Here is a 25,913-nt window from a genome sequence, read left to right as displayed (position 1 = left end):
TTTCCTTAGTAGAGCTAGACCATTAATTTAAAACTCTTTACAGTCTGGCATATAATTAAAGCTCTATGTTTTTAATACACTACATTTTGAGTATATGAAATCATCCTATTTTTCTATAATGCATTGAATAAAGGCCGTAGGTAGTGAGACTGTTTCAGACGTATGAAGAATCTAAAATGACAACACCAAACCATAATGTTCAACCAGAATCCACAGGGAAAATGTCACTTCTGGCCCATGTGAGGTCAGAATGCAACTCAATCAGTAGAAACAATCTCATCCACAGAGTCCTTCCTCAGAGATGTTGAGCCCAGCCAGGCAGTAAGTGCCAGACAGCCAGCATTCTGCATTCACATTCCAGGAGATGGTTTAACACTAGGATCCTGAGAAGACAGGGTGATTTACTTATTGTGTATTTGCCTCACTTTCCTAGAAAGCATAGGTGGTGAGAACTTCAGACCTCATTGCAGACCCTGCACCTGAAGCCCGTCCCAGCTCCTGGAAACCACGTCTTCCGAGCAGCCGCTGCGTTGCCAGGTAACCATTCCACCCTCCCACCCCAAGTCTCCATAGGTCACGAGCCATTCCCGCCTCCCCTTGCCAGTCACTCCAATCAGCGACCAGGAAGATGCTCACGTGGGCATCCGGGGCTGTGCCTGGAGAGCGGCTCCCTCCAGCCCCTGGGAACGCGCGGGCCCGGGCGCCCCGCCCCTGGGAGCTCGGCGCGCGAGGGTGGGAGGGCGGAGCCGGACGGCCGCTCTGGCGATGCTGCTCTTCCGCCGCGCCCTCTTCAGCACCGTCCGCTGTCCGCAGCGAGCCTCCCCCAGGTAAGGCGCGGGCGGGCCGGCGCTTGTGAGACGCGGGCTGGTGGGGGAGCAGAAGGGGAGCAGAAGGGGATCGCGGAAGGGCTGTGGCTCCTGTTGCGGGGGTCCCACCGCCCCGGCCACCGCCCGCGAGCGTGGTGTGCGCCCACGGGGCTCCGCACGCGACGCGGGGTGCCCGGCTGCGCTCGCCCCGCGTCTCAGAGTCACGCCTGATCCTCACACGACGCAGCGTGTGTGCGTGAACTAGCTCAGGAGCGTGAACTGTGGCCACTTCCACAAACATGGATCTGCGTGTTAAGTGTGTATGCAGCCGGGCGTGGCGTTCTTAGCGCTGTGCGGGTCAGCTACTTGGCACGGCTGACTTAAACCTTCGGAGATGGTCTCGAAGTCAGGGCGGCGCCAAGAAAGCTTTCACCAAATGTAGTGGGGGGAGAAAAAGATGGTATCGAGTATGAAGAAGTATATTGTGTGTTAAATGAATCATAAAGAATATAGTCTTTCTTAGCTTGCCCCCAGATACTCAGACATTTTTGCATACAAACATCAAAAGGAACAAAAAAAAATCTGAGGTGACTCTTTGCTATATTAATTTTTAAAAATGGATTGAAATGAAAGTTAAAAACATGTGTTAAAAATAAGTCACAATTATTGTACATGTATGTCCTCAACGGAGGTTTGGAGCGATTGCATTTTTAAATCTTTGACAAATATCCTTCAAAGAAGCCTAACCAAAAAGCAAATCCCAGTTCATTATTAAAAAGGCGCGAAGTAGTCAATTTGAAGCTCAACAACGTTATCATTGCTCCTTTAATACTCTAATATCGTTGCCGGATGACAGTAACTACAAAATAAATGGAAATCAATTTATGAGGCTTTGTAAACTTGAACACAGCAAAAGTTTAAACATTATCTGGTTGCATGCATTTGTGGATTTGTGAATTTTCTTATTACTACCTGGAGGGGAGCTGATGTTGGGCTGATGATTACAACTTGCATGGGAAAAACAGCATTCGGGCCTTTGGTGATTCTCTTAGGGTCCCGGGCATGAACAAAAGGAATACAGTTAGAACTTACCTGTTTCAAAGCAAGGGTATGAGACAAGTGGTCTGCCAACCTTTCCAGTTCTATGATCTAAAATTAAATATAGTAATGAAATGATTATGAAAAGCAGCTATTTTAGCACAGTTTTGGATAATATGCTTAAGTGGATTATTTAGAGATTAATGTTACAGATAATAGTTTTAGGTCAGTGCATTACAGTTCCTAGAAGTTTTTTTGAAATAAAGCAGTTACTCATTTCAGAGGATATTCATCCAAACAAAAATCACATTTCTGGGGTGAGAACAATAAAAGACTAGTTGAGTTTTATTATTTATAATGACCGGAGTTTTTTCTATGTTAATATTAATAGAAATGTTTAAAGAATTGTGGGCACCTCTTAAGAAAACATCATGTATGTGTACTTGAAAGTTGTAAAATTCTTTATTCTTTTTATAATTATATATTGGTTATTGAAATATTTTAAGAAAGTAACAAGTTAATTTAGCTTAGAAAACTAAGTTTTTAAATTCCTCTGCTCCCACTAGAGAAACCAATAGGGCTTAGCAGTATGTTATTGCTGTTTGCTATAAATCTACCTGGTAACCCTTTGCCTGAGCCAAGAGTGGCCGTTTTTAAATTCATTGGAGAAAAGGAAGAGCTGTTTTATGTTTGTTTTTTTGTTTGTTCATTTGTTTTGCTGTAATGGATGAAAGTTCAGTATGAATGATTAGGTTGCCATTATTAATAAAAGTTGTGTAAATTCCTCAGATTACCTCATTTTATTTTTGTAAACATTATAATGAAGACTGAACTGAAACTTCCAACAATTTTGAAAAATTCACATTTTTTCCTATATTCCAGAATTTATGTGAAATCTGATTATGCAAGAAAAGTAGCAATATATCAGATTACTGAATAACCCATTTGTCTGCCATTCATAGTGATACATATTAAATGCAAGCATTACAGCTTTCTACAACTGCTGAATTATCTCATTTTATTTTTTTTATGTATCTGTTCCATTTAGCAGGATGAAATATAAAAGTGATACCACATAACTTTCAGAGTGTTTTCAGGAACAGATTTTATTTAGAGAATTTAAATTTATAAAAATCATATTGAGTGAATGGAATTTAACTCAAGCTCCTCTTTTCTCTTGTACCAGAAACGTATTAAACTAAGGGTTAGTTAATACTTTCCATCCTCCAGTAAATCATGGGCATTGTTCTGTTATAAAAACATGGTCATTATTCTCTCACTGTTGGTGAGACTGTACCTTAGAGATTTGTAAGAAAGAAATTAGATATGGGTACCTACAGAGGATTTTAGAAATTCCCCAAAGAATCTACTGTACAGAGAAACAAAAGATAGCATAGAACTTTTTTTAAATTGAGTTTACTTGAAGGAAAGACTTGTAAATTTGGTAATACAAGTTGGTAGGGAAGGCTATAAAATGCCTTTATATGTTGAAAGGAAAAAAATCCCATTATGATTTATTAGAAAGATTTAAAAGTGTAAATGCTAATACATGGGCTGTCATAATAAAAGAGAAAGTTCAAGATGTTTTCTTCAGATTTTAGTGAAAAACAAATATATGACCAATTGAAGAGAAATTCAAATATTTATAATAGACTAGACTGCAAAAACAAAACAAACCTAAACTTGGAGCCACAGCTGGCTGGTGCTTGACATCACATGTCACATTATCAGCTACTTGAGTGAAATAAATTTTTGGATGTATCGGTAAAGATCTTTTTTGTACTTTACATGTGCTTATGAAGTGTGATTTAGTAAGCTAATTATCTCCTAAAATTGTGCATTCTAATTTAAGAAATATAACATAGAAATTGACAGTACTATACATCTTCTACAGTAAGATAATGTAGAAGATAGTTCATCAATGTTATTTGCTATTCTAATGATATTTGATAATTGGCATGTTCAGGGAAATCCTGGCAAAAGATACATGAAATACAGTCCCGCGTATTGCGAGGGATATAACACTGAGTACTTTGAAATAAATTCCCATGTGTCATTGAAGATCATATTGAATACTTAGTTCATAAATTCAAATGCTCAAAGAGAGAACTGATGATAGTTTAAGTTTTCCTTATGTCTAAGCGTTGTGAGCTTTTTCTGAGTTCTTAACACTTGAAGTTGTGAGCATGTATTAGTATTCCAGGAAAGATCATTTGCAATTATGTACAAGTTCAATTTCATATCACACATACAAAAATTCACTTTCAAGTTGGAAAGTAGAAAATAATTCTTATTAACAGGGCACACATGTTTAACCTACTATAACATGGCTTTCATTTTCTAATGTGAACAGATCCACATGCATTCTTGAAAAATAAATCATTGGCTAATAAGAAGTAGCTAACACACTGTTGTTCAATTTAAGATGCACTTTGAGTGACCCTTAATGAAAAGAGTTATGCAGTGTTTTTCTTAAAGGTAGACATGAAAGCAAGTTTGAAGAAGCCATTTGATAATTTAAGCTAGAAGAATCCTTAGAGACCAGTTAATGTAACACCATTATTAAGGTGACAACACCAAACATAAATATTATATTTCTCAAAGTTAAGAATAGCAAAACTCATCTAGAACCACAGGCTCTGACATACAGCATTGTGCTGCCTCTCTAAAAGGTATAAAATATATTACCAATGTTGTTTTCTCTTTCATTATACTTCAGGTTACTAATGCAAAACTTTGAATAATTTAGATTTAAATCACTTTTGTATTGTTAAAATAATTGTACACAAGAAATATGCATGTGTTTTATATAGTAATAAAGTTTACTTAACTATTAGTTTAAAAGTATCTTCTCACAACATAATTTATTGATTTCATTACTACCTTAATTTAAGTTTTGCTGCAAAGCTTTTTGCAATTTGCGATCTGTTCCCTTAGAAATCCTTTATTCCAGTGCACTCTATGGTGCATAAGTGTACATAGGCCAGGACATTTACAGTAGATATTAGGGATATACCTTTTTGAAGTTGCCTTTTTGATGCCTTTTGGTGCCTTTAACATGCCTTTAGAAGTTATATCTGAAGTCTAGGTATTGTCACACTTAGGTACATTTTTAATGTTGGACACATTTATGTTCCAGGCTTTCTTCCACTTTGGTACTAGATACCACTTATAGCATTGTTACTTAGCATGTGCTTTAGACCAACCATATCAGTAGCTCCTGAAAGTTGGTTGGGCTTTGACATTATCAGGCCAAACCCTTACCAAATCAGAATTTCTGAGGAAGGGACCCTTCTCAGAAAAAAGTGCAGGAAGGGCCCCACTCTGGCTTTTAAGAGGATTCAGGTGATTGTCTCAGAGTTAAACAAATAGAGATGAAGTATATTATGCCATTGGACTTGCTCATTTATTGAGCTGGTTATGTACATGTACTTGTCTACTTTTGAAGCTTTACTTGCAAGTGCAATAAAGGATGAAATAAATGAACTCCTCTAAAATGTAATAGTGGCTGGGTGTGGTGGCACATGCCTGTAATCCCAGCACTTGGGATGCCAAGGCAGAAGGTTCCCCATGAGTTGAAGGCCAGCCTGGGCTACATAGTGAGTTTAAAACCAGTGAGAATTAAAGGGAGACCCTGTCTCAAAAAAATGAAAACAAACTATATATATATATATATATATTTATATATATATTAGAGAGAGAGACAGAGAGAGAGAGAGACAGAGAGAGAGACAGAGAGAGAGAGAGACAGAGAGAGACAGAGAGAGAGAGACATCATTAAATATTTCATATTTCAATAGTAAGTTTTTGGACATAATGTCTCACCATAACTAGTAGCATTAGTTCATGTTTTATTGCTAAGACCATGATTTTTAACAAGTAGACCACTGATAAGTAGCACATACTATCTATGTGTAGATCCCACATTAGCTAATACAAACCTTTGCTTAGCAAAACTTAAGACTTATTTCAGGGCTGCCAATACTAACTTCTAAGACACAGTTCACAATCTGCATTAGTTAGAAGGGAGCAAGGGCCCTTGAGCTTACAGAACTATTTATAGCATAGCTCAAGTCTTCATGAAGAATAAATCTATAAAACTAAGGCTGCAGAACTGACCAAGTCCAATGGCATAGTATACCTCATCTGGATATTTCTTCAACTCTGAGACAATCACTTGAATCCTGTTAAAACTCAGAATGGGACCCTTCCTGCACTATTTATTTGGCTGCACTCTATTAAGGAAATAATCCTATACCTTCTATGATGAATATTTACTTTCATAGTGTTCACTTAGTGAAATATTTACTTGTAACTTAGTTTATGAGTAGAATTTGTGATTTTTCTCCTCTGCTTTTCTATGGCTGACTCTCTGAGTTGACACACTGAAGGTATCATGAATGAACCAATTTAGGTAAAATAGATTACATCTTCAGTGAAATAAAAAATTATTTCCATATAGCAAAAAATAAAGTAAATGTAATTGCATAGTATAGGTACATATCATTTTTATTTTGATGGTTAAATGTAGAAAACTATAATAATAAATATACTTAAATGGATGGTGAAGATAACTGCGTTAACATTTCTCACTTTCAGAGTTAGTATCTTACTTTTACTAATATACAATGTTTAGTCTTACATATAAAATTTTTGTTCATCAAACTAGAATTTATACCAGTAAAAGTGGTCATTTTGTGAACTGCCATTATAACCTGATCCTTTTCTATTTGCTACCTAATCCAGGATTTTAATGTAGGCTAATGCTGTACTTGTTGTGACCTATTTTATCATGTAAGCTTTTAAGAACATCATGACTTGACATATAATGAGACTGATTAGACAGATACTAAGCCAGGCACCTAAAAGTTAAACTTGGGAGTGACAGAAATTTAAGAGCCTAATTTTTGTTAGTAGAAGGCAGTGGAAGTAGTTTTCTTGCTAAATTAGATCTACTGCTATTGACTAGGTTGGGTTCTCAAGCCTGTTGTGCATATAAATTGTCTGGGGATAATGCTGAAAAACTCTACCCCAAGATTCTGATTTGTTAGATTTAGGAACTGATCCAGAAGTCTGCATTTGTAGCAAGTTTCTAACTTAATTATATTGAAAAATATCTGAGAAGCACATATTGAGATGAAGTGATGTATACATTTTTTAAAAATCCTATTTACATCTAATCAATTATGACTCTGTTTTCACAATGAGAATAATGGTCACTTAGATGCCAGAAATAGGAAGATTTAAAATTAATGAGCTAATGGCTGATTTTAAAAATGGCTGATTTTCTTTATTTTTCAAATCTTTTCCCAAATACTAATCATACCTTGCTTATAAAATCTTAATTAAAGATTTTTCCATAGCTGTGGGTATATAGTACATTTCAAATATTCAATAGTGATTTTTCAATGAGATATTTTAAGGCTTTCTGGGGGGTTGGACAATAAAGACAATGCATATCAGAGGAAATTTTGAAAATTCAAAATAGTATGAACATTGCTTTTGCAAAACTTTCTGAAATATACCATGCTGGTATGTCTCTAACTTTCAGTTATACATTTTTAGACACTTTTATTGTGCCTAAATTTTTTTTTACTATTTCTCAGACCTTGCAGGAACATTCCCGGTTGCTGTTGCTTTTGCTATTCCCTGTATAGAGCAAGATTTCTCGCAGTGTATCTTTATATTTTGCTCTCTTTCCTTCAAACATTTGTTCAGTATCCATTCTTATGTGAAGTATTCCCATACCATCTTTTAAAAGATTGTAATGTGAGCTCTGTTTCTAGAACCTCCAATTCTCTTTCTCTGCACTGTTTTTCTCTATACAGTACCACAAATTATCTTATATATCATTTATGTATTTATTTTGCTTACCTTTTAATTTCCTCCTATGCAAGTGAAAGGAAGACGTACTTTTATCTCTTTTGTTGAGCACCTTCCCTGCACTACAGCCCTTTGCTGTGACACCCTGCCTTAAGCTAACTACCGACTGCCAGTGAACTACACACTGAAACCTCTACAGTTTGGGAGCTAACATAAATCTTTCCTCTGTGTAGTTGAAAGTGTCAGGTTTTGTGTCCCAGCAATAAGGAAAGTGACTCAGTGTATTTTAACATAAAATTTAGAATTTAAAATTTTGTTTCAAGATTTGTTGCTTCGTTTCTTTTTTAAATTTTAAAAATGTCTTTGACCCAATTTCTCTGTAATATTTTGAATCAATTTCTCTCTAAATATCAAGAAACATATCTATTGATTACATCTGTAAAATGGGAAGTTTATTATACCTTTGCTTTCTTATTTTCCTAAATCTTGGTTTCTGGGGGGAAAAAAGTCTAAAATTTTTAGGTTTTGTAAGTAACATTTTATGCTGCTTGTCTTCTCTTCCAAAAATTAGTTTGTTTCCGGGCGTGGTGGCACACGCCTGTAATCCCAGCACTCAAGAGGCTGATGCAGGACGATTGTTGCAAGTTTGAGACCAGCCTGGGCTACAAAGTGAGTTCAAGAACAACCTGAACTGCATAGTGAGACCCTGTCTCAAAAAGACAAAAAAAAAAAAATTAGTTTGTCATTTTTATTTTCAAAACTATATTAAGATTTCTTTTCTTAATAATTGTAAAAAATTATTTTACTTTTCATACTTGAGTTCTTCAGTGTGAGGTTTTTCAAAAACCTGTAATTTTTTCAAGGAACATAACATAGGTAAAGTGTCTTCTAAATATTTATATTTATGAGAATATCTTTCTGCTTTTCTTCACATATGCATGATACAGGATGGTGAGATTGCAATAGTTTTTCTGTTTAAGATAGTCATTGTGTCCCTGGTTTCTTAATTTTTGTGCAGTGGTGGCAAATGATGCCAATCTGACTTTTCTCCATTTTCATATAACATTTTAAAAATTTATTCTAAAAATAAAAGAAGGAAAACATTAACAAATAGACATCTCTTTACAAAGTAGCGTAAGAACAATACAAACAATACAGAGTTACAAAGTGGTAGGAAGTTAACCATGGTTGTTGTATTATGTATTGATATCTTCAAAGTGATTTCTCAGGAAAACAAATAGAAACATGCAAGATTAATCAAACAAGTAATCATTAACTGTTCCTTTCAGTAAAGCAATAGAAGACAGTAGTACAACTATGTCAGCTATCCTGTATATACATACTTACATAATTTCTCCTTCTTTCGCTTCTCTTTTCCCACACCCCAGTTGCCCTTTACTTTTGAGCTTTCATTTCACAATGTCTATCATACCTCCTAATTTTTATTCATTCTTTCAGGTTCTTACATTTTTAAAAATATTACTTAGATATGGATTTTTATTCTGCTATTGCCTTTTATTTTCTTCATGACCACTATTTTATCAGTCTCATCCTCCAGCTCTGTCCTTTGAGCTGGCAAAATGTACATTCCTATTCTTGAATGAGAAGAGCCCCGTATAGGCTCTTCATTACCAAAAGAATTTCTGCAGGCCCCCAACTCCTTTTGAATACTGGATCAATTATATCACTATTTTGTCATAGTTGATTTTCTGGTATTGTTTTTTGTTTTGTTTTGTTTTGTTTTTTTCTGGTACCGGGAATCAAACTCACGGCCTTGCACTTGGTAGGCAGGCACTGTGCCGCTGCGCTAAGTCCCCAGCCCCTGATTTTCTTATATAAACTTTGATAAGAATCTTATTTCTGTACTGTAATTGTCTTTGTGTAGCAGGCCTTATTTTTATCATATGATTCTGTTGTACTCAGATGGAATTTTCCCTTTTTCACACTGACTTAAAGTGATGAAAAAATTCATGAAAAATGTTTCCTTTTTGCCTCCACCTACAATGTATTACTGAGAAGTTGCACTTCCCTACGGTACGATGCTACCATTTTATCTCATTTTTCTCCCAGTTTTATTTTGTTTAAGAGCTGTAGTCAGAGAATAGATACTGACAGAGATCATAGGCCAAGAGAAGAAAGACAGAAAAACTGCACGATAAAAACAAGAAAGAGATAGTGGTGTGGCTCCTGTGTTGTACTAGATAGCTGTATTATTTTTTGGTAGACATAGATCTTTTGTTTTACTAAATTGAGGACATTTAATGAGGCAATGACAAGTAAGTTTATAGTGGATTTTTATTCTGCTAACTTAAGTTTAAGTTTAAGTTTCTGGCAGAGGATCTTTCAAAATTCCTAGCAGCATGGTGCACCTGTGACACTCCCATCATAGTACCTTTATATTTAGTAGAAATTCCTCCTAGATTGCAATGTGGTTGATGCTAAGACCTCATTTGAACACTGTTATATTTTCCAATAATCTTATAAATGCCAATGATTGTTGTTTCAGCTGGTAGGCAACATAAAGTGAAGTACATTATTACCAATTCATGTCACTAAGATGATAAGCAGAGTTTCAGGTTGTATCATTCATAGTTAGTTTCAGTCTCCATTGATATCATTGTGACTCAGCCCCTTTAATTGTGCTGGATTTTTTTCAAACTCCAGGAAGTAAGTTCCAGGCAATTATAGAAGTCTCCTCATAACAGCAAGAGAGTTGAATTGTAAATGGTTTCCTACCATTTATGGTTTAAGTTTACAGACCAGGGACCCTCTTTTTTGGTGGTTCATATTAAAGCCTAACTGTCCTGTCAATACGTTTCTATAATTTACCATCAAAATATCCAAGAAAATAATTAGCATAAATATGAACCATAGGATCTAGTGTATGGACAAGAGTTTTACCTAATTCTGGACTGGCGCAGAGCAGAGGATCACCAACTACAAACACAGAGCTATTGCAGAAAGAAAGAAACGGAGACTCTAGGAAGGCAAACAACCAACATTCACTACTGTGCTTAGATGCAAAGTTTCAAGACACTGTTGGTGTCTACTAGATATGCTATTTTAACCTGAAACACTCCTATACCACTGTAACAGGTGACTGCAGACACAGTGAACCTAGGAACATAATAGGTCCTTGGACAGGGAAACTTGCGGAAGCAAAATTCCTCAACTAGAGTATAAAAAATAAAAGTTTTCTTGAAAATTATATTTTGCCACTGATCTTCCTAGTTCTAATCTTTGTCTTGGGCTTTTTGTTTTATTTTATTTTTATTTTTGGTTTTGGTTTTTTAAAAAAGTAAGTAATGAAATGTAAACTACTTAAGAAATTGAAATTAGAATTGGAAAAATAAAAATTATTTTGGTAGTAGTAATATAAGTTCTTTATCTCTTAATGCTTTGAAAAATTTTTATGTATAGCTTTACTAGAATGTCAACAGACACATTCAAGTCTTCACTAAATAACTTATCTTTATCACCAGAAGGTTCATAGAATCATAATATGAAAACATCAGCTGTTCTTTATGTTTAGTCATCACAGTTTACTGTAGTCAGATAAAATAAAGTAGAAAAACAGGTAGGAATACATTTTATGGGGAAATGTCAGATATTTTGTTTTAAATAAATTAAGCGTGAGATTCTATTTAATATCCCATTGAGGATGTTAAATAGAAAATTAGATATATGAGTCTGGAGAACAAGTAGATCTTCAGAATGGATGTATAAACTCAGTGATCAATTTTTATGGTATTTAAAGTCCTAGTACGCAGGGCTACGGATTTAGCTCAGCGCCAAAGTGCCTGCCTGGCAAGCGCAAGGTTGTGAGTTCGATTCCTGGTACCAGAAGAAAAACAAAAACAAATAAAAAGATAAGTAAATAAAGTCCTACGACTCAATGGGATAACCAAGAGAATAAGTGTGGAGAATATATCCAAGGAAAACAGGAGAAGGAGGGGAAGAGGGAAAGGGAGAATGAGAGAAGGGAGAGGAAGAGAGAACAAGAATATCCTCAAATAAGGAACAGAACTAAAAGAATGTTTTTGAAGGATAAGTAGAAGTGTTTCAAGGGATGGATTCCCCTGTGATTAAAGTAACAACCACTGCAGCTAAAACAGAAAGGAAAAAAAGAACTGCTGATGACCATCTTTATTAATCTTACTAGTAACCTACTTCGTAACCCCCAAATATCGGGTAAAGGTTGAAATCTTAATCTTAGTTGGCTGCATTTAATGTATTACTTTGATCAGAAGTATTTACTCAGTAATTTTCCATTTTTCTTCTTTGCTCTACTTGTCCTTTGGGTGCTGGTATAGCTCAAAATTGTGTATAAAGCATCAACTCTAGCTTATCTCCACTTTTTTCTCTTCACATGACCATTTGTGAGCTTGCTTGCCACATGGTAGAGGCTTGCTTCCCACCATGGCACTTTGGGAAGTGGTAGAACCCTCATAAGGTGGAGCTTAGTGAGAGGTTCTTTAGGTCATCCATGCAGGTCCCTGAAGGGAATAATGGGACCCTGGCCCCTTTGCTTTTAGTGGCCGTGAACAGTTTCTCTTTGCCACCTGCTCCTGCCATGATGTCCTGCCTTGTCACAGACCCAAAAGCAAAGGGACGACAGATCATGGACTGAAAGTATCATAACTGTGAGCCAAAACAAAACACTTCCATTCCTAGGTTGATTATCTCAGGGATTTGCTATGATGGATGAAAGTGAACCTACACAATAACTTAATAGCACTTTACCCTAGACCTGATTCTGTTCCTCCCACAACATATTCTTCCAGTGAGTCACTCAGCCAGGCAGAAGTGTAATCCTGCCTGTCCCTTACTTCCCATTAGCTTATTAGGTTAGCTGCTCATCCTTTTCCATCTCCCACATTGTTTTGTTACCCTTTCCCCCACAAGCTTTTTAATAGTAGTGTTAGTATAACTTTTGTAAGCCACAAAATCTAATGTCACCATTACTATGTTTAAGGTGTTTCAAAGACTCTCCTTCACATATAAAATAAATCCACAATTCTTATACATAATTTTCCATCATTTTTTCTCTGCCTGTCTGTTCACATGTGTTGTTATGTCTACTTATGTACCATTATGCTTTAGGCATGGAAATTAATTTTTGTCTAAAACTTCAAACCCTACCTTATTTGTACAACATTCTTTACTACTTGAAACAGATTTAGGCATTTTTTTCTTCAGTTTCTTTGAGACTTTTTAGCATTGCAACAATCTCATTTTGTTTCATGCATATATTTATAACTATTAGAAATAAAATAAATTGCCAGTAACTGAAAAGTCTGTTACTAAAACATACACAATGTTATATAACTAAATTACTGCATACAGTGTACTAATAGTGGTAGAATCACAGCATTTCTAGAGTTTTCTTGGTGTATCCTTCATGAATACTAGATGGCTGCTATAACAGCAGCAGCATCATGTCAATGTCCAAATCAGAAAAAGGATGGAGAAATAACAACAGAAAGTTTTTATATCTCATTACCTGAAACTGGGTTAAATGCCCACACATAATCCACTAATTGTCCAAAGAGGATGAAATACTCAGACTCGTTTAGAGAAATCATCTTTCTCTTGGGAACGAGAAAGAACTTGTCCTCCCTGAGATCAGCTTAACTTCACTTGCAACAAAATAATTTGAGGTTCTGTTAATAAGGAAATACAGTTGGGACTGGTTGGTGATTAGTAGTCTGCCTTGTGTCTGCTGTCTGCACTGTGAGCTTCTTGAACCAGGGCTTGATTTGTTGTTTATATCTTTTGTAACTACCATTATCATCATTATACACGCTATTTGTTGAAAGGAATTAAATGTTGCAGCTGATATACATGCATTAATTTTTTTACTAAATAATATGTGATATTAATGAGGTAGGTGCACAGACAAAAGCCAAAATAACAGCAACTATACTATTATTATAAATAATGACTGAAGTTTTAAATTTATTGTTTGGGTGAAGAAAACTTGACAGATAATTATATTTAAAAACAACTAAAAGGATTTGATTAGTTGACATTATTGCCTAATTGACTAAGTCCACTTTCTCAAGTATATGAATTTAGCTGCATATAACAGAGAAATGCAAAATAATAGTAACTTAAACAAAACAAATTTCTATTCCATATTGAGAAAAGATAGGAAGTCCAAGTTTTTAGTACTGTCATACTCATATTCATATTCCTTCAAGTTTATTATTCTCCCAATTAATTACGAGCTGTATTACCATCATCCTTATAATTCAAGGTATTTGCTAATGCTTCAATACATACGGCCAAGATCCAAGAAGCAGAATAAAAGTAAACTGAAAAACAGTCTGCCTTTTCTCTTAATGTGAATGATGTCTTATTATTATTTATTAGCAAAACTTTGTGCAAATATAGTATGTAGTAATATACTTATTTCTATTACTAAAATTGTTTTCTCTAAAATTAGGCTCATATGTATTTTATGAAATGCTTTTCAGAAAGAAGTTTGGATTTATTTGCTCTAGATTTTATGAAACAACAGGGATGAAGGTGAATTTTAGACAAAGTTTAAATATATTTTTAGAAGCTTATTAGACTTTTTCTGTTGTCACACAAGTTTTATAAAAGTTAAATTGTTTTTGAATTTTGATAGACTGCATTTCTGTTTCTTAGAAACAGTGCTCTTAGAAAACTGCTAAAATATATTTTCTTAGAAACAAAATTATATTAAATAGCAGTTAATTTAGAACTCAGTCTTATAGTCACAAATGGCAACAGAATCAATAGAATGGTACTTCTGTTTTCTTTTTCACAGTGCTGGGAATTGAACCAAGAGCCTTCACACTGAGCCACACCATCAGCCTTTCTAAAAAGTATTTTTTTATCTATCTGTTTATCTATCTATCTATCTATTTAATTTTGAGAAAGAATCTCACTAAGTGGATAAATTGCCCAGGCTGAGCTTGAGTTTGTGATCCTCCTGCGTTAGCCTCTCAGAGTGCTGAATTAGAGCTATGCACCACTGCTTTGAGCATGGTTAGATCCCTGAGAAAAAAATAACTGCACATCTAGTAATATACTGTTTAAGAACTAGGCAAATAACAGCAACTATACTGTTACTATATTGTTTACAATATAGTTCTTAAACTATATTATATTACAATATAGAACTAGGCGAAGTTCAGTATTTTAATACAATCAATGTCAAGAAAAGCATTATTAGCAATGAATCACTATATTTATCATTTAATATCCCAATGTAAGATTATACCCCAATTCCCATTACCCAAATAGAGGGAGTGTGGTTCTTAGGAAAGAGCTGTGTGTCTCTTTCCCACTCCCAAGTGCCCCTCTGTGGCAGTCATACTCAGCTTGGGATACATGGCCAGGTTGAGTTCATGGAGACAATTTTGTGCTCTTTCAATCAGCAGCAGACCTATACTTGTTTTTGTTCTAAGATGCTTTTCTGTCTAACTCCCAGGGGCTGAAAGCTTTTGTTTCTCTTTTCCTAAGGAGAAGTGATCTGTGGTTGATTCCTAAGATTTTCTTTCCTCCCTAGAGGCAATTGAAGGATTTGTCTTTATTTATTTCCCATTTTGTTGGACAGCAAGAGGTATTTCCCTGCAGCTTAAAAGTTTCTCTTCAGATGAAATAAAGATTCAGGGGTGGCTGGGGATTTAGCTCAGCGGCAAAGCGCCTTCCTGGCAAGCGCAAGGTCGTGAGTTCGGTTCCCGGTACCGGAGAAAAAAAAAAAAAAAAAAAAAAAAAAAAAAAAAAGATTCAGGGAAGTACACACCGTTTCATTCCTGTCAACCTTAGGTGACCAGTTTCTTTTTCATGTCATCCAGTGAGAGAGATTTTCTCTGATTTCCCCCCCCCCCGCTTCTTTCTTCTAAGCACCCAGTTGAAGTCTGTAGAGATCTTTCAAGTGAATGCAAACTCAATTTGTATATGAAACTTCCAGGTTCTCTAAACTAATACTCTTTTTCACCCTTGGCCTTTGGGAATTAATGCACTTGTATCTGTCTTTTTCTACTAGAGTTTATGGCAGTTACCTCTTTTTTCCTATGCTTTGTTAACACGAAGAAGCAAGCTGGTGCTGTCTCTTCAAAGGTTCTCATCATTATATGGAATCCCTTGATCACTTTATAACCTCAACTCTTTAATGAGATCAACAACTATGAGTCTTAGGTTATCCTTTTTAGTTACTATAGGATGGGAGCAATATCTGTAGCCTTAAATTAGAAGTGGAAACACAATCTACAGTTTTTACCTATCTGGTTATTATTTTATTAAGTACTAATCGTTTACTATTATCCTCCCTCAGAGAAATACATTTTTACTTTTAGAAGATATTAATGTAGGACAGATCACCTTAATCCAGTCACTGAGTAATTTTGTTTGAAGATGAAGTCATTGTGAAGGATAGTCTCTGACCATTTCTTTGTTAATCTTACGTATAGATGCAGGGAATCCTCACTGAAAGGACACTAGTGTCGTCACTGTTTCTTGGCAGCATCTGAACTCTAATTTTTTTCCTTCCACCCTGATGAGAGTACCAAAATCTCATAGCTTCTTAAGATTTCAGCCACTACGTTAATTATTTTTATATGCACAAATTCTCCCAAGGGAAAAGCATGTGCACACGCACGTGTACACACACACACACACACACACACACACACACAGTATTTAGCCTGGTTCTTTAGACAGCCTTTGCCTCTGAGATCTTGGGCTTATATTTTTTAAAATTTTAGCTAGCTTTTCTAGTTGTTCTCAATGGGAAGGTTATATATACACACATACATAGACACCCCACATGTATACATGTGTATTTGCACACGTACATCTGCTGTTGGTAGAAGTAAAGTTCTTATTATTAACAACTTTTTCACCTTTATTCAAAACTCAAAATCATTCTGACTGTTCAAAGCACACTATATGAGTAAATATCCTCTCTCTAACTCAGATTTTCTTCAGATTTTATGTAAATTTTAAATCTAGTTAAGATGGACACTTTTCCAAAACAGCAATAATACATTGCTTGTGACATCTGTTTTTCATCAATCCTGATTCCTTAAGAATAGACAGACCAATGATCCCTGACCCATGTACACTTAGGCAGGCTAAGACTTTCAGCATGAGGAACACTGACATTTCCTGAGCATCTTTCTGTAACATCACAATTCTCCTCTCCCTCAACTGATTCTAGACTGGGCAGCTACAAATATAGGAAAGAAGATGATTTCAAACAAACAATGCCATATATTTTATGTTTCATTTTACTCTGAAGGGTTGAATAAATGATGGTCTATGTTTATTTTACATTTTCACCTCATTAGTTAGGAAGTTTTAAGTAAGTATTAATTTTGTGTTGTAAGATAGAGGAATTGAGGGCTGACTAGAATATACTAAGAACTGCAACTAATCTAGTGCATAAGAACATATAATTTGGAGGGGAGGGATTTACTAGACAGAATAACCTATGAATACCAAAATTCCAGAGGATTAAGCTGATATCTTAGTCTGAGATATACAGTGAAACTAAAAAATCTAAATGTAGAATCACAGGAAGGGTGACTAACACCAAGCTTTGGAGAATAGACAAAATATGTTATATTACTCAGTTTAAGACTTTCATTTGCTTTTTGGCCCTGTGGGGTAACTGTGCAGAGCTTTTTCTGTGTTGATCTCAAAGCACAAATGTATGAATGGAAGTAATTCCACAGCCAGGGCTTGTGGTAAAACACGGTGACTTCTGCCCACGTATAATGAGCAAATCTAGTTACATGGCAAGCCCAAAGGAGTAAGCAGGAGTATGTTGTCTGCCCTTGATGAGGTTATGGCAAGGACATAAATGCAGAGGGCTATGTGAAAATCAAGACCAGTAATTGGACCATATGTTACTTAAGTGTTTAGATGTGTCATGCCTGCAGTAAGTTTTATAATGTTGCAGTGGGCTTTACTTCATTATCTTACTTTTATTCTACAAGATGACACTCATCATTTGAGTATTTTATTTGTTTCTATAACTCAGTTTAATAGGCAGTAAAATGTTATGAATTAAATTAAATTATCATTTTTATGAACTGTTGGTCAGTTAGACACTTGGATATAGAAACTGAGATACAAAGAGTTAAAGCAAATGCCATCATGACTCTCCTTCTCTCAGCTACTGCTAAGTGATCACGACAGCCTTCCCCTCTGAGGTCACCTAAAGGGCTCACCTCTGCATCCCAAGCAGTTATAAGAGTTGCAAACTATTTGCCATTATTATACAAAAATTTCAAATCAGAAATAGAGGATTACTTCAAAGTGAAACTTCAGAAATTGAACAGAAAGTTTTACTCACTTCTAGAAGAAATTATTTACTACTCAGGGTAAATAGAAATATCTTCCTTTACTACAAAATATCTGTACTTCAAAATATCCTCTGTAAGGTTTTGATGCTTGACCTAACATATAACGAGTTCCAAGTGATCTTCAAGCATTTACAGTGCTGCAGAGATCAAAGTAGCAAAGAAAATAGAATGGAGGGAGGGAGGGAAGAAAAGAAAGAGGGAAGGGAGAAAAGGAGGGGGAAAAGTGAAAGAGGAAAAGAAAGAGAAGGAAAAGGGGCAAGGAAGACAAGGATGGGAGACAGGTGGAGGGAGGAAGGGAGGAAAGGAGAGGGAGAGAAGTGAACAGAGAGGAAGAAGGATAGGAGGAGGGAGAGGAAGAGGAAGAAAGAGAAGAAGAAGGAGAGAAAGAACAATAGAATATTTTCTTTACCTCTCAAAAGTAAGACACTTTTATTCTGGGATAGATGGATGTGCTTCTGTGAAATACAAGAATCACTGCATTTGGTTGAGAACAGTCTTTACTGTGTTTCCTTAATCTCTAAATGTATTATCAGTAGTGTCTGCTTGAAGCACAGGTCAAAATACTTAAGAATGGGCCCTTGCTTCTACAAGAAAATCTAGTAACTTGCAGCTTAATTTCTTTAAATTAAATTTTAGTTTCTTTGTTAATCTTTGTGTTGCTTTTTTTCTTAATTTCTTTGTATTTTGTCTTTTACTTAATTTCTTTATATTTTGGTATTTTCTGTGAATGCAGATCATGGCTATCCTGCCTGCTTGCTTAGTTCTCACACAGCCCTTTGTTCCTGCTTATCTGTGTCTTAATATCTGTATCTGTAAGCACTGGATAGTGATTATTTGTGTAGATACAGATTGCAAGTTCCCCAAAGGAAAGAATCATGCTTTGTTTCTTTTTTCCTAGAAGATGTAAAAAGGTTGTTGAATAAGTTTGACATAGGCAGAGCTAGGAAAGTTTGTCATCTATTAGTAGTTCACTTGACCTAAAGGCACGAATTACTGAAATCTGTAAGGGAATCTAAAGAAATGTATCCATAAAAAAAGGATACTAGCTTTAGTAATTATTACCCATTTCCTTGTAGGAAAGTGGCCCACCAAGTCACTTAGTAAATTTCTAAGGGCTAAATACACACTTAAATTTTTAAAAATATTTCCTCATCTTGTAGGCAGTAAGTGTGAATTTATTATGCTATTATAGATGCATCACAATTAAAAGTAATACCTTTTTATCTGGCACATAATACTTACATTTTTTAATTGATTAAGTTTATTGGTACATTTTAGATAAACAAAATGATCACATTCATCATAGGGAATTTATATCTGTGCATGATATATTTTTTGATATATCTTGATTCTTCTTTTTTTCTCATTCCCCTACCCACCCTTCAACCCCTCTTCCCCTCCTTATTTACAGAAGCTGTTTCAAATTTTTTCCTGCTTTTCTCATTTTTTTCTTTTCCGTTTCTTCCTTTTCCCATCCTTCCTCCCTAGTTTCCCTTCCCATATGAATATTTTCTTACTATTTCACAATAAATGTTATACATTTTGGTCCTTCATTACATTTGCAGTGTCAGACACCAGATAAACAATGAAATATCTATACATGTGTGTCTGATTTATTTCATTTAAGAGTGTAATCTCAAGGTGCATCCATTTAGTTAGAAATGTCTCAAGGTTATCCTTCTTTATGGCAGATCAGTAATCTGTTATATAAAAAAGATGCATCTTCTTTATTCATTCATTGATTGATGGGCATTTGGGCTGTTTCCAAGATTTAGCCATTAAAAACTGTTGTGCTATAACCATGGGTGTGCATACATTGTGATATGGTGATGTTTCTTAATTTTTTTGGAAAGATACCAAGGAGGGGAATAGCTGAGTCAAATGAAACCTCTAGTTTTAGAATTTTAAGAAATCTCGACACTAATTTCAACAATAGTTGCACCAGTCTGCACTCCAACTAACAGGGCAGACTGTTCCTTCTCCCCTACAGGCCCCCAGTATTTATAATTGATTGATTTCTTGGTAATTGCCGTTCCTTGTGGAGTAAGATGAAATCTCAGTGTTGTTTTAATTTCCATCTCTCCAAACCCACTGATGTTGGACATTTTTTCACATATGTCTTTGTTGTTTCTCCTTCTTCATATGAGCAGTGTTTATTCATTTCAGATACCCATTTTTGAATTGGGTCTTTAAATTTTAAGGGTCTGATTTTTTTGAGTTCTTTATATATTCCAGATATTAGTCCTTTGTCTGAGGAATACCTGGGAAAAAATTTTTCCCACTCTGTTGGTTTTCTCTTCACTCTGTTGGAGATTTCTTTTGCTGTGCAGAAGATTTTTGGTAAGATCCCAGTTGTTGATTCTTAGTAATATTTCCCATGAGGGAGAGTTTTATTCATAAAGTCTTTGCCTACACCTATGTCGTCCAACAATTCTACTGATTCTCTCTTCCACCAGATTTAGTATTTCCCTTTTAATATTTAAATTTTTATCTATTTTGATTTTCATTTAGTGGATGGTAAGAAATATGTGTCTAGTTTTAGTCTTTGGCAGGTGGAAAATGAGCTTTTCCAGCACTATTTATTAAAGAGGCTATCTTTCTTCCAGTGAAGGTATTTGAGTCCTTTATCAAAGATAAAGCAGATGAGTGTGTTTGGAGTTGTTTCTGCATCTTCAAATCTGTTCCATTAATCTTCAGGTCTCTTTTTGCCACTACCATGCTGTTTTTTTTTTTTAATCACAATAACTTTGTAATATAATTTCAAGTCAAGGATTGTGATGTTCTCTGCCTTGTCTTTGTTGCCCAGAACTGTTCTTTCTACTCTAAGTCTCTTCTGGCTCCAAATAAATTTTAGGATTGTTTTCCCTAATCCTGAGAGGTATGATATCAGTATTTTGACATGATTGCATGAAATCTGTAAAACAGTTTTTGGAGTATGCCCATTTTTACAGTATTGGTTCTTCGTACCCAAGAGGAAAGGATACATTTCCACTTTCTGATATCTTCTCCAATCTCATTTTTCAGAGTACTGTAGTTTTCAATGTAAAGATCTTTTACTTCCTTTGTTAGATTTCTTCATATAAGTATTTTATTTTTGATGCTATGATGAAAGGTATGGCTTCCCTAATTTCTATCTGAGTGAGTTTGTTTTCTGTGTACAAGAATGCTATTGATTTTTGAGTATTGTCTTTGTATTCAACTGCACAACTGAATTTGCATATGAAATGTAGATATCTTTTGGTGAATTTTTTGGGCTCTTCTATGTAGAGTATCAAATAATCTGCAAATAATAATTTAACTTCCTTCTTTCTATCTTTATTCCTTTTATTTTTTTCACTTGTCTAATTGCTCTGGCTAGTGTATATAGAACTGTATTGAATACAAGTGGTGATAGTGGACATCCTTGTCTTGTTCCTGATTTTAGAAGGAAAACTTCAGGTTTTGACCATTTAGTATGACGTTGGCTATTGGTTTGCGATAAATAGACTTTAGAAGATTGAGGTAGAGGCCATCTATACCAATTTTATTTAAGGCTTTTCTCATGAATGGGTGATGAACTCTGTCAAATACTTTTTCTGCATCTGTTGAGATGGTCATGTGATTTTTTTTGTCCTTGGATCTGTTGGTATGGTATACTAAATTTATTGATTTGTGTATGATGAACCATCCCTGCATCCCTGAGATGAACCCTGGAAGTAGGCATTAATGATTTTCTGGATTTCTGCAGGATCTGTTGTGATTTCACCCTTTTCATCCCTAATTGCATGGATTTGAGTCCTTCTTCCCTTTTTTCTATAAGGTACTTTTTTGAAAAAGATTTATCAGTGTTACTTAATATTTCAAAGAACCAACTCTTCTGTTCATTGGTTCTGTGTATCTTTTTCTTAGTCTCAATTGCATTAAATTCTACTCTGATATGTATAATTGTATCCATTGCACAAACTTTGGGCTTGACTTGTTCTTTTTATAGAAGTTTGTATTAAGTTGTTAATTTGAGCTTGCTCTACTTTTCTGATATGGGTATTCACCACTATAAATTTTCCTCATAGGACAGCTTTCATTGCATCCTATATGTTCCAGTATATTGAATCAGCATTATTATTTAATTGTAGGAACTATCTAATTTCTTCTTTAATTTCATCAGTGACCTATTGGTTGTTCATGAGGGTGTTACTCAATTTCCATGTGTTTATGTAGTTTTGTAGTTTCTTTTGCCATTGATTTCTAATTGTATTGCACTGTGGTCTGATAATATGCGTGGGACAAATTCAATTCCTTTGCATTTACTTAAGGATGTTTTATAAGCTAGTATGTGGTTTATTTTGGAGATCGTCCCATGCACAGCTGAGAAGAATGTGTATTCTAATGTTGTATAGTTGAACACTCTGCAGACATCTTCCAAGTCTATGTGTTCACAATTTTGGTTCAGTTCTGGTATTCGTTGTTGATTTTAGTCTAGTTCATCTATTTGTGACAGTGCAGTGTTGATGTTCCCCATTATAGTTGTGTCAGTGCTTACTTGATTTTTCATGTCCATTAATGTTTGTTTTATATAATTGGATGTGATATATATATATACATTTTTTTTGGAGTTTTCACTTTACAAGGATGTAGTGACCTCTTTTGTCTCTCTTCATTAGTCTTGACTTGAAATTAACTTTGTGTACAAATAGAAATGCTACCCCTGCTTTTTCCAGGTTCCTGTCACATGGTGTGTTGTTTTCCATCTTTTTGCTTTCAATCTATTAGTTTCTTTTTTAGTTATATGTGTTTCTTGTACGCAGCATATTGTTGGATTTTTTTGACCCATTCTCCCAGTCTGTTTTTTTTTTTTTTGATTGGTGAATTGAGACCATTTACATTGATAGTTATAACTTATATGTATTTACTTATCCTGTCATGTTATTTTCCTGTTGTTGGTTCCCTGGCTGTCCCACTGTTTAATTTCTTGCCTTCCATGGTAGTTTCTTTTGGGAGGTGTTATTGGAATTGTGGTCTTCATTATCTCTTTCTAAATTTTCCTGTAGAACATTTTGTACAGCTGGTTTAGTAATCACGAATTTATTTAGTTGTTCTTTCTCATGGTAGTATCATATTTATCCATTGATTCTCATAGTTGCACAGAGTATGTCAATCTGGATTGAGGTTGTTTTCTTTTAGGACTTGAGGTACTTCATGCCAAGCTTTTCTTGACTTAAGAGTTTGTGTTGAGAAGTCGGCTGTGACTCTCAGGGGCTTTCCTTACAGTTGATTTGTTTCTTTTCTCTAAAAGCTTTTAATATTTTGTTTTTGCACTGAATTTCTGGAATCTTGATTATTATATGCCTTGGTATGGATTTATTTTAGTCATGGCTAATTGGAATTCTATATGCCTCACTTTCTGTATATCAAATTCTTTTCTATGCTTGGGAAGATTTTTACCATTAATTCTGTGAAAATGGGGCTGGGGATTTAGCTCAGCGGCAAAAGCGCCTGCCTGGCAAGCACAAGGTTGTGAGTTCGGTTCCCAGTACTGCAGAAAAACCAAAAAAAAAAAAAAAATCTGTGAAAAGGTTTTATGTCATTTGAGCTGTCTCTTGGTTTTTCATTGACTCTGATAAATTATATGTTGTTCTTTGCATCATTTTGCAGGTGTTGGGTTGATTTGTCATGGTCCCTTGCTATTTTACAAAAATCTTTTTGTAATCACTAACCTCAATCCTGTCTTCTGGATCTGATAGTCTATCGTCGCCTTGGTTCATCCAGCTATATTTACTTTCAATGGAATTTTTCTTATCGTGGATATCAGTGGGAATCTCTTTCATGGATTCTGTTTCTTTGCTTGGTTGGGCATTCATGGTTTCCATCATTTTCCTAAGCTCCTTTTTAAAAAAAATCTATGTCTACTCTATAGTTACTGAGCACATCCTCACCTTTGATCATCTCTTTACCTTGGAGATTATTTCTGATCTAATTTTTTCTATAGTTTCATTCATCTGGACTTTTCCTTCTGCTGCTACTATTTCTGAAAATTCAAGTGGGGGACTTCTGATTTTCTCTATCTCCTTGTCCCCTGGATTTTTCAGGGTTGGCTGGAGATCTGGGATTGCATTTTTCTTCTGTGTCTTGGAATTTTCTATTTGTTTAAATTTTAATTTTTTTCTATGTTGATGCTTGTAAATTGCATGTGATAAATAGCTTTATCACTAGCATCTAGGCTTCTATAGGAAATGTCTATTTCTCAGAGATGTCTTCTAGGTGTAGCTGGCTCTCACCTTTGTGTCTGTCCCAAGATCCTACCAATTATTGAGGATGAGAATCTGCTATCTATTTTGCTCAGCACCAAGTCCTTTGGGATTGGACTATGGTAATGAGTATGACCCCAGGCAATCACAGTGTTGTCTTACAAGGGAGAAAAACTGATTATAACAGGTGTGATATCCTGGCTAAAGTAATATAACTAGCAATAGCAATAGGATAAAGCAAGGTATAAAAACTGAGAAACTGGTATGTATTAATTTGGTACCATTAACCATAGGAACAAGATCAACAGTTATATAACAAAATCCAACATGAACCAGGAGTTTGTATGCTTTGAGTTTCTCCTTAATACAGTGATTTTTACCCTCTGAGGGGTATTTAAGAAGGATAGGGTAAAAATAGAGAGATAATTGAAGAGAAATGTAGTGGAAAAGCAAGGCTGAGGGACAAAGAATGATCATCCAATCTTTGGGAAACTGGAGAAAAGGGAAAGAGACAAAGAAGAGGAAAACAAAAGAATACTGAAGTGAACTTGAGGCTTTTATAGGTAAATGAATGCAACTGGAGGCCATACTCATAAATGAAATAAATCAGACTTGTGTGTAAACATCATATAGTCTCCCTAGTGTAAGAACCTAAAAGAGTAAATAAAATGTGAAAGGTGCAATAGATATTGTGAAAGGGAAAGAAACTGCTCAAAATGAAAGAATGACTGGGATGAGGGAAAAGAGAAAACAAAGAGAAGGAAGGGAAAAATATGTATATATGTATACACAAGACAGCTAAGATAATTGAACTACTAATTTCTATTGCTTTATTGGAAGGAACAGTTAATGTTTAATTGTTTGATCAATCTTACATGCCTATATTTGTTTATCTGAGTAACTAATTTCAAGATAACAATATGTAATACAACAACCACTGTTAATTTTCTATTACCTTGTCTGAAATTGTGTATTGTTTTTATGTTGTTCTGTTTATGTCTTTGTGTTTGTTAATTTGTTTTTGTTCTTTTCTCTTCAAAAGAAAAAAAGAAAAAAAAAAAAAAACAATATTGAAGTGAACCAGGGAGACTAGAGACAGTCTTCACTCACATGAAAATATTTTTAAAAATCAAGAAAATTAGGAAAAGAGAGAAAAAAAACAAACAAGACAAAACAAATAATAAAAATTCTAAACTTCCAAAAACACGGAAAGGAAAACAAAACAAACAACCTCCCCCCAAAAAACAACAAAATTCCTCTCATGCCCTCAGTTGTCCAACTAAGAGCTCAAATATGTACTAGGTAACCCTGCTAAATCTGCAGTAGGATTAGTGTTGGGTGCAGGTTCGATATTAGCCTCTAGATGTGGATACTGTGGGCAGTCTTCAGTCAGCAACTTCCAGTATGTCCTTCCATGGCACACCCCTGTCTCCTTATCCCATCTGTCTCTGCACCATTCTCCCAATTCCTGTGGCGCCCTCAAACAGAGCAAGGCTGCTCCTAGTAGTGTGTACAGCTCCCCCCACCAGCAATTGTACAGCCTCCTCTGTTCCTCTCCACTGCATCCCTCTTCCTTCAGACCCTTGGGAGCAGGGCAGGGGGAGTGTTGTCTGCTGGCTCACTGCCCCTGCTCTCTCCTCTCCCTCTCCCTCTCCCTCTCCCTCTCCCTCTCCCTCTCC

General features: G+C 35.3%; 1 protein-coding gene across 3 annotated transcripts in view; it reads left to right on the top strand.

The window, feature by feature from the left end:
- Window positions 1-662: 662 nt before the first annotated feature.
- The window catches only part of Wdr17 (WD repeat domain 17), a 98,928-nt gene continuing 73,677 nt past the window's right edge, over window positions 663-25,913 (top strand). For all 3 annotated transcript variants that reach the window (XM_005373521.1, XM_005373520.1, XM_005373519.1), the window contains exon 1: window positions 663-827. The gene's annotated coding sequence lies outside the window, so the exon portion shown is untranslated. The remainder of the gene's footprint in view (window positions 828-25,913) is intronic.

Source organism: Chinchilla lanigera, unplaced genomic scaffold, assembly GCF_000276665.1.
Source record: "Chinchilla lanigera isolate Chin_1 unplaced genomic scaffold, ChiLan1.0 scaffold00002, whole genome shotgun sequence".
Classification (NCBI taxonomy): domain Eukaryota; kingdom Metazoa; phylum Chordata; class Mammalia; order Rodentia; family Chinchillidae; genus Chinchilla; species Chinchilla lanigera.
The sequence above is the reverse complement of the archived record's forward strand: the minus strand, read 5'-3'. Positions and strand labels throughout refer to the sequence as shown.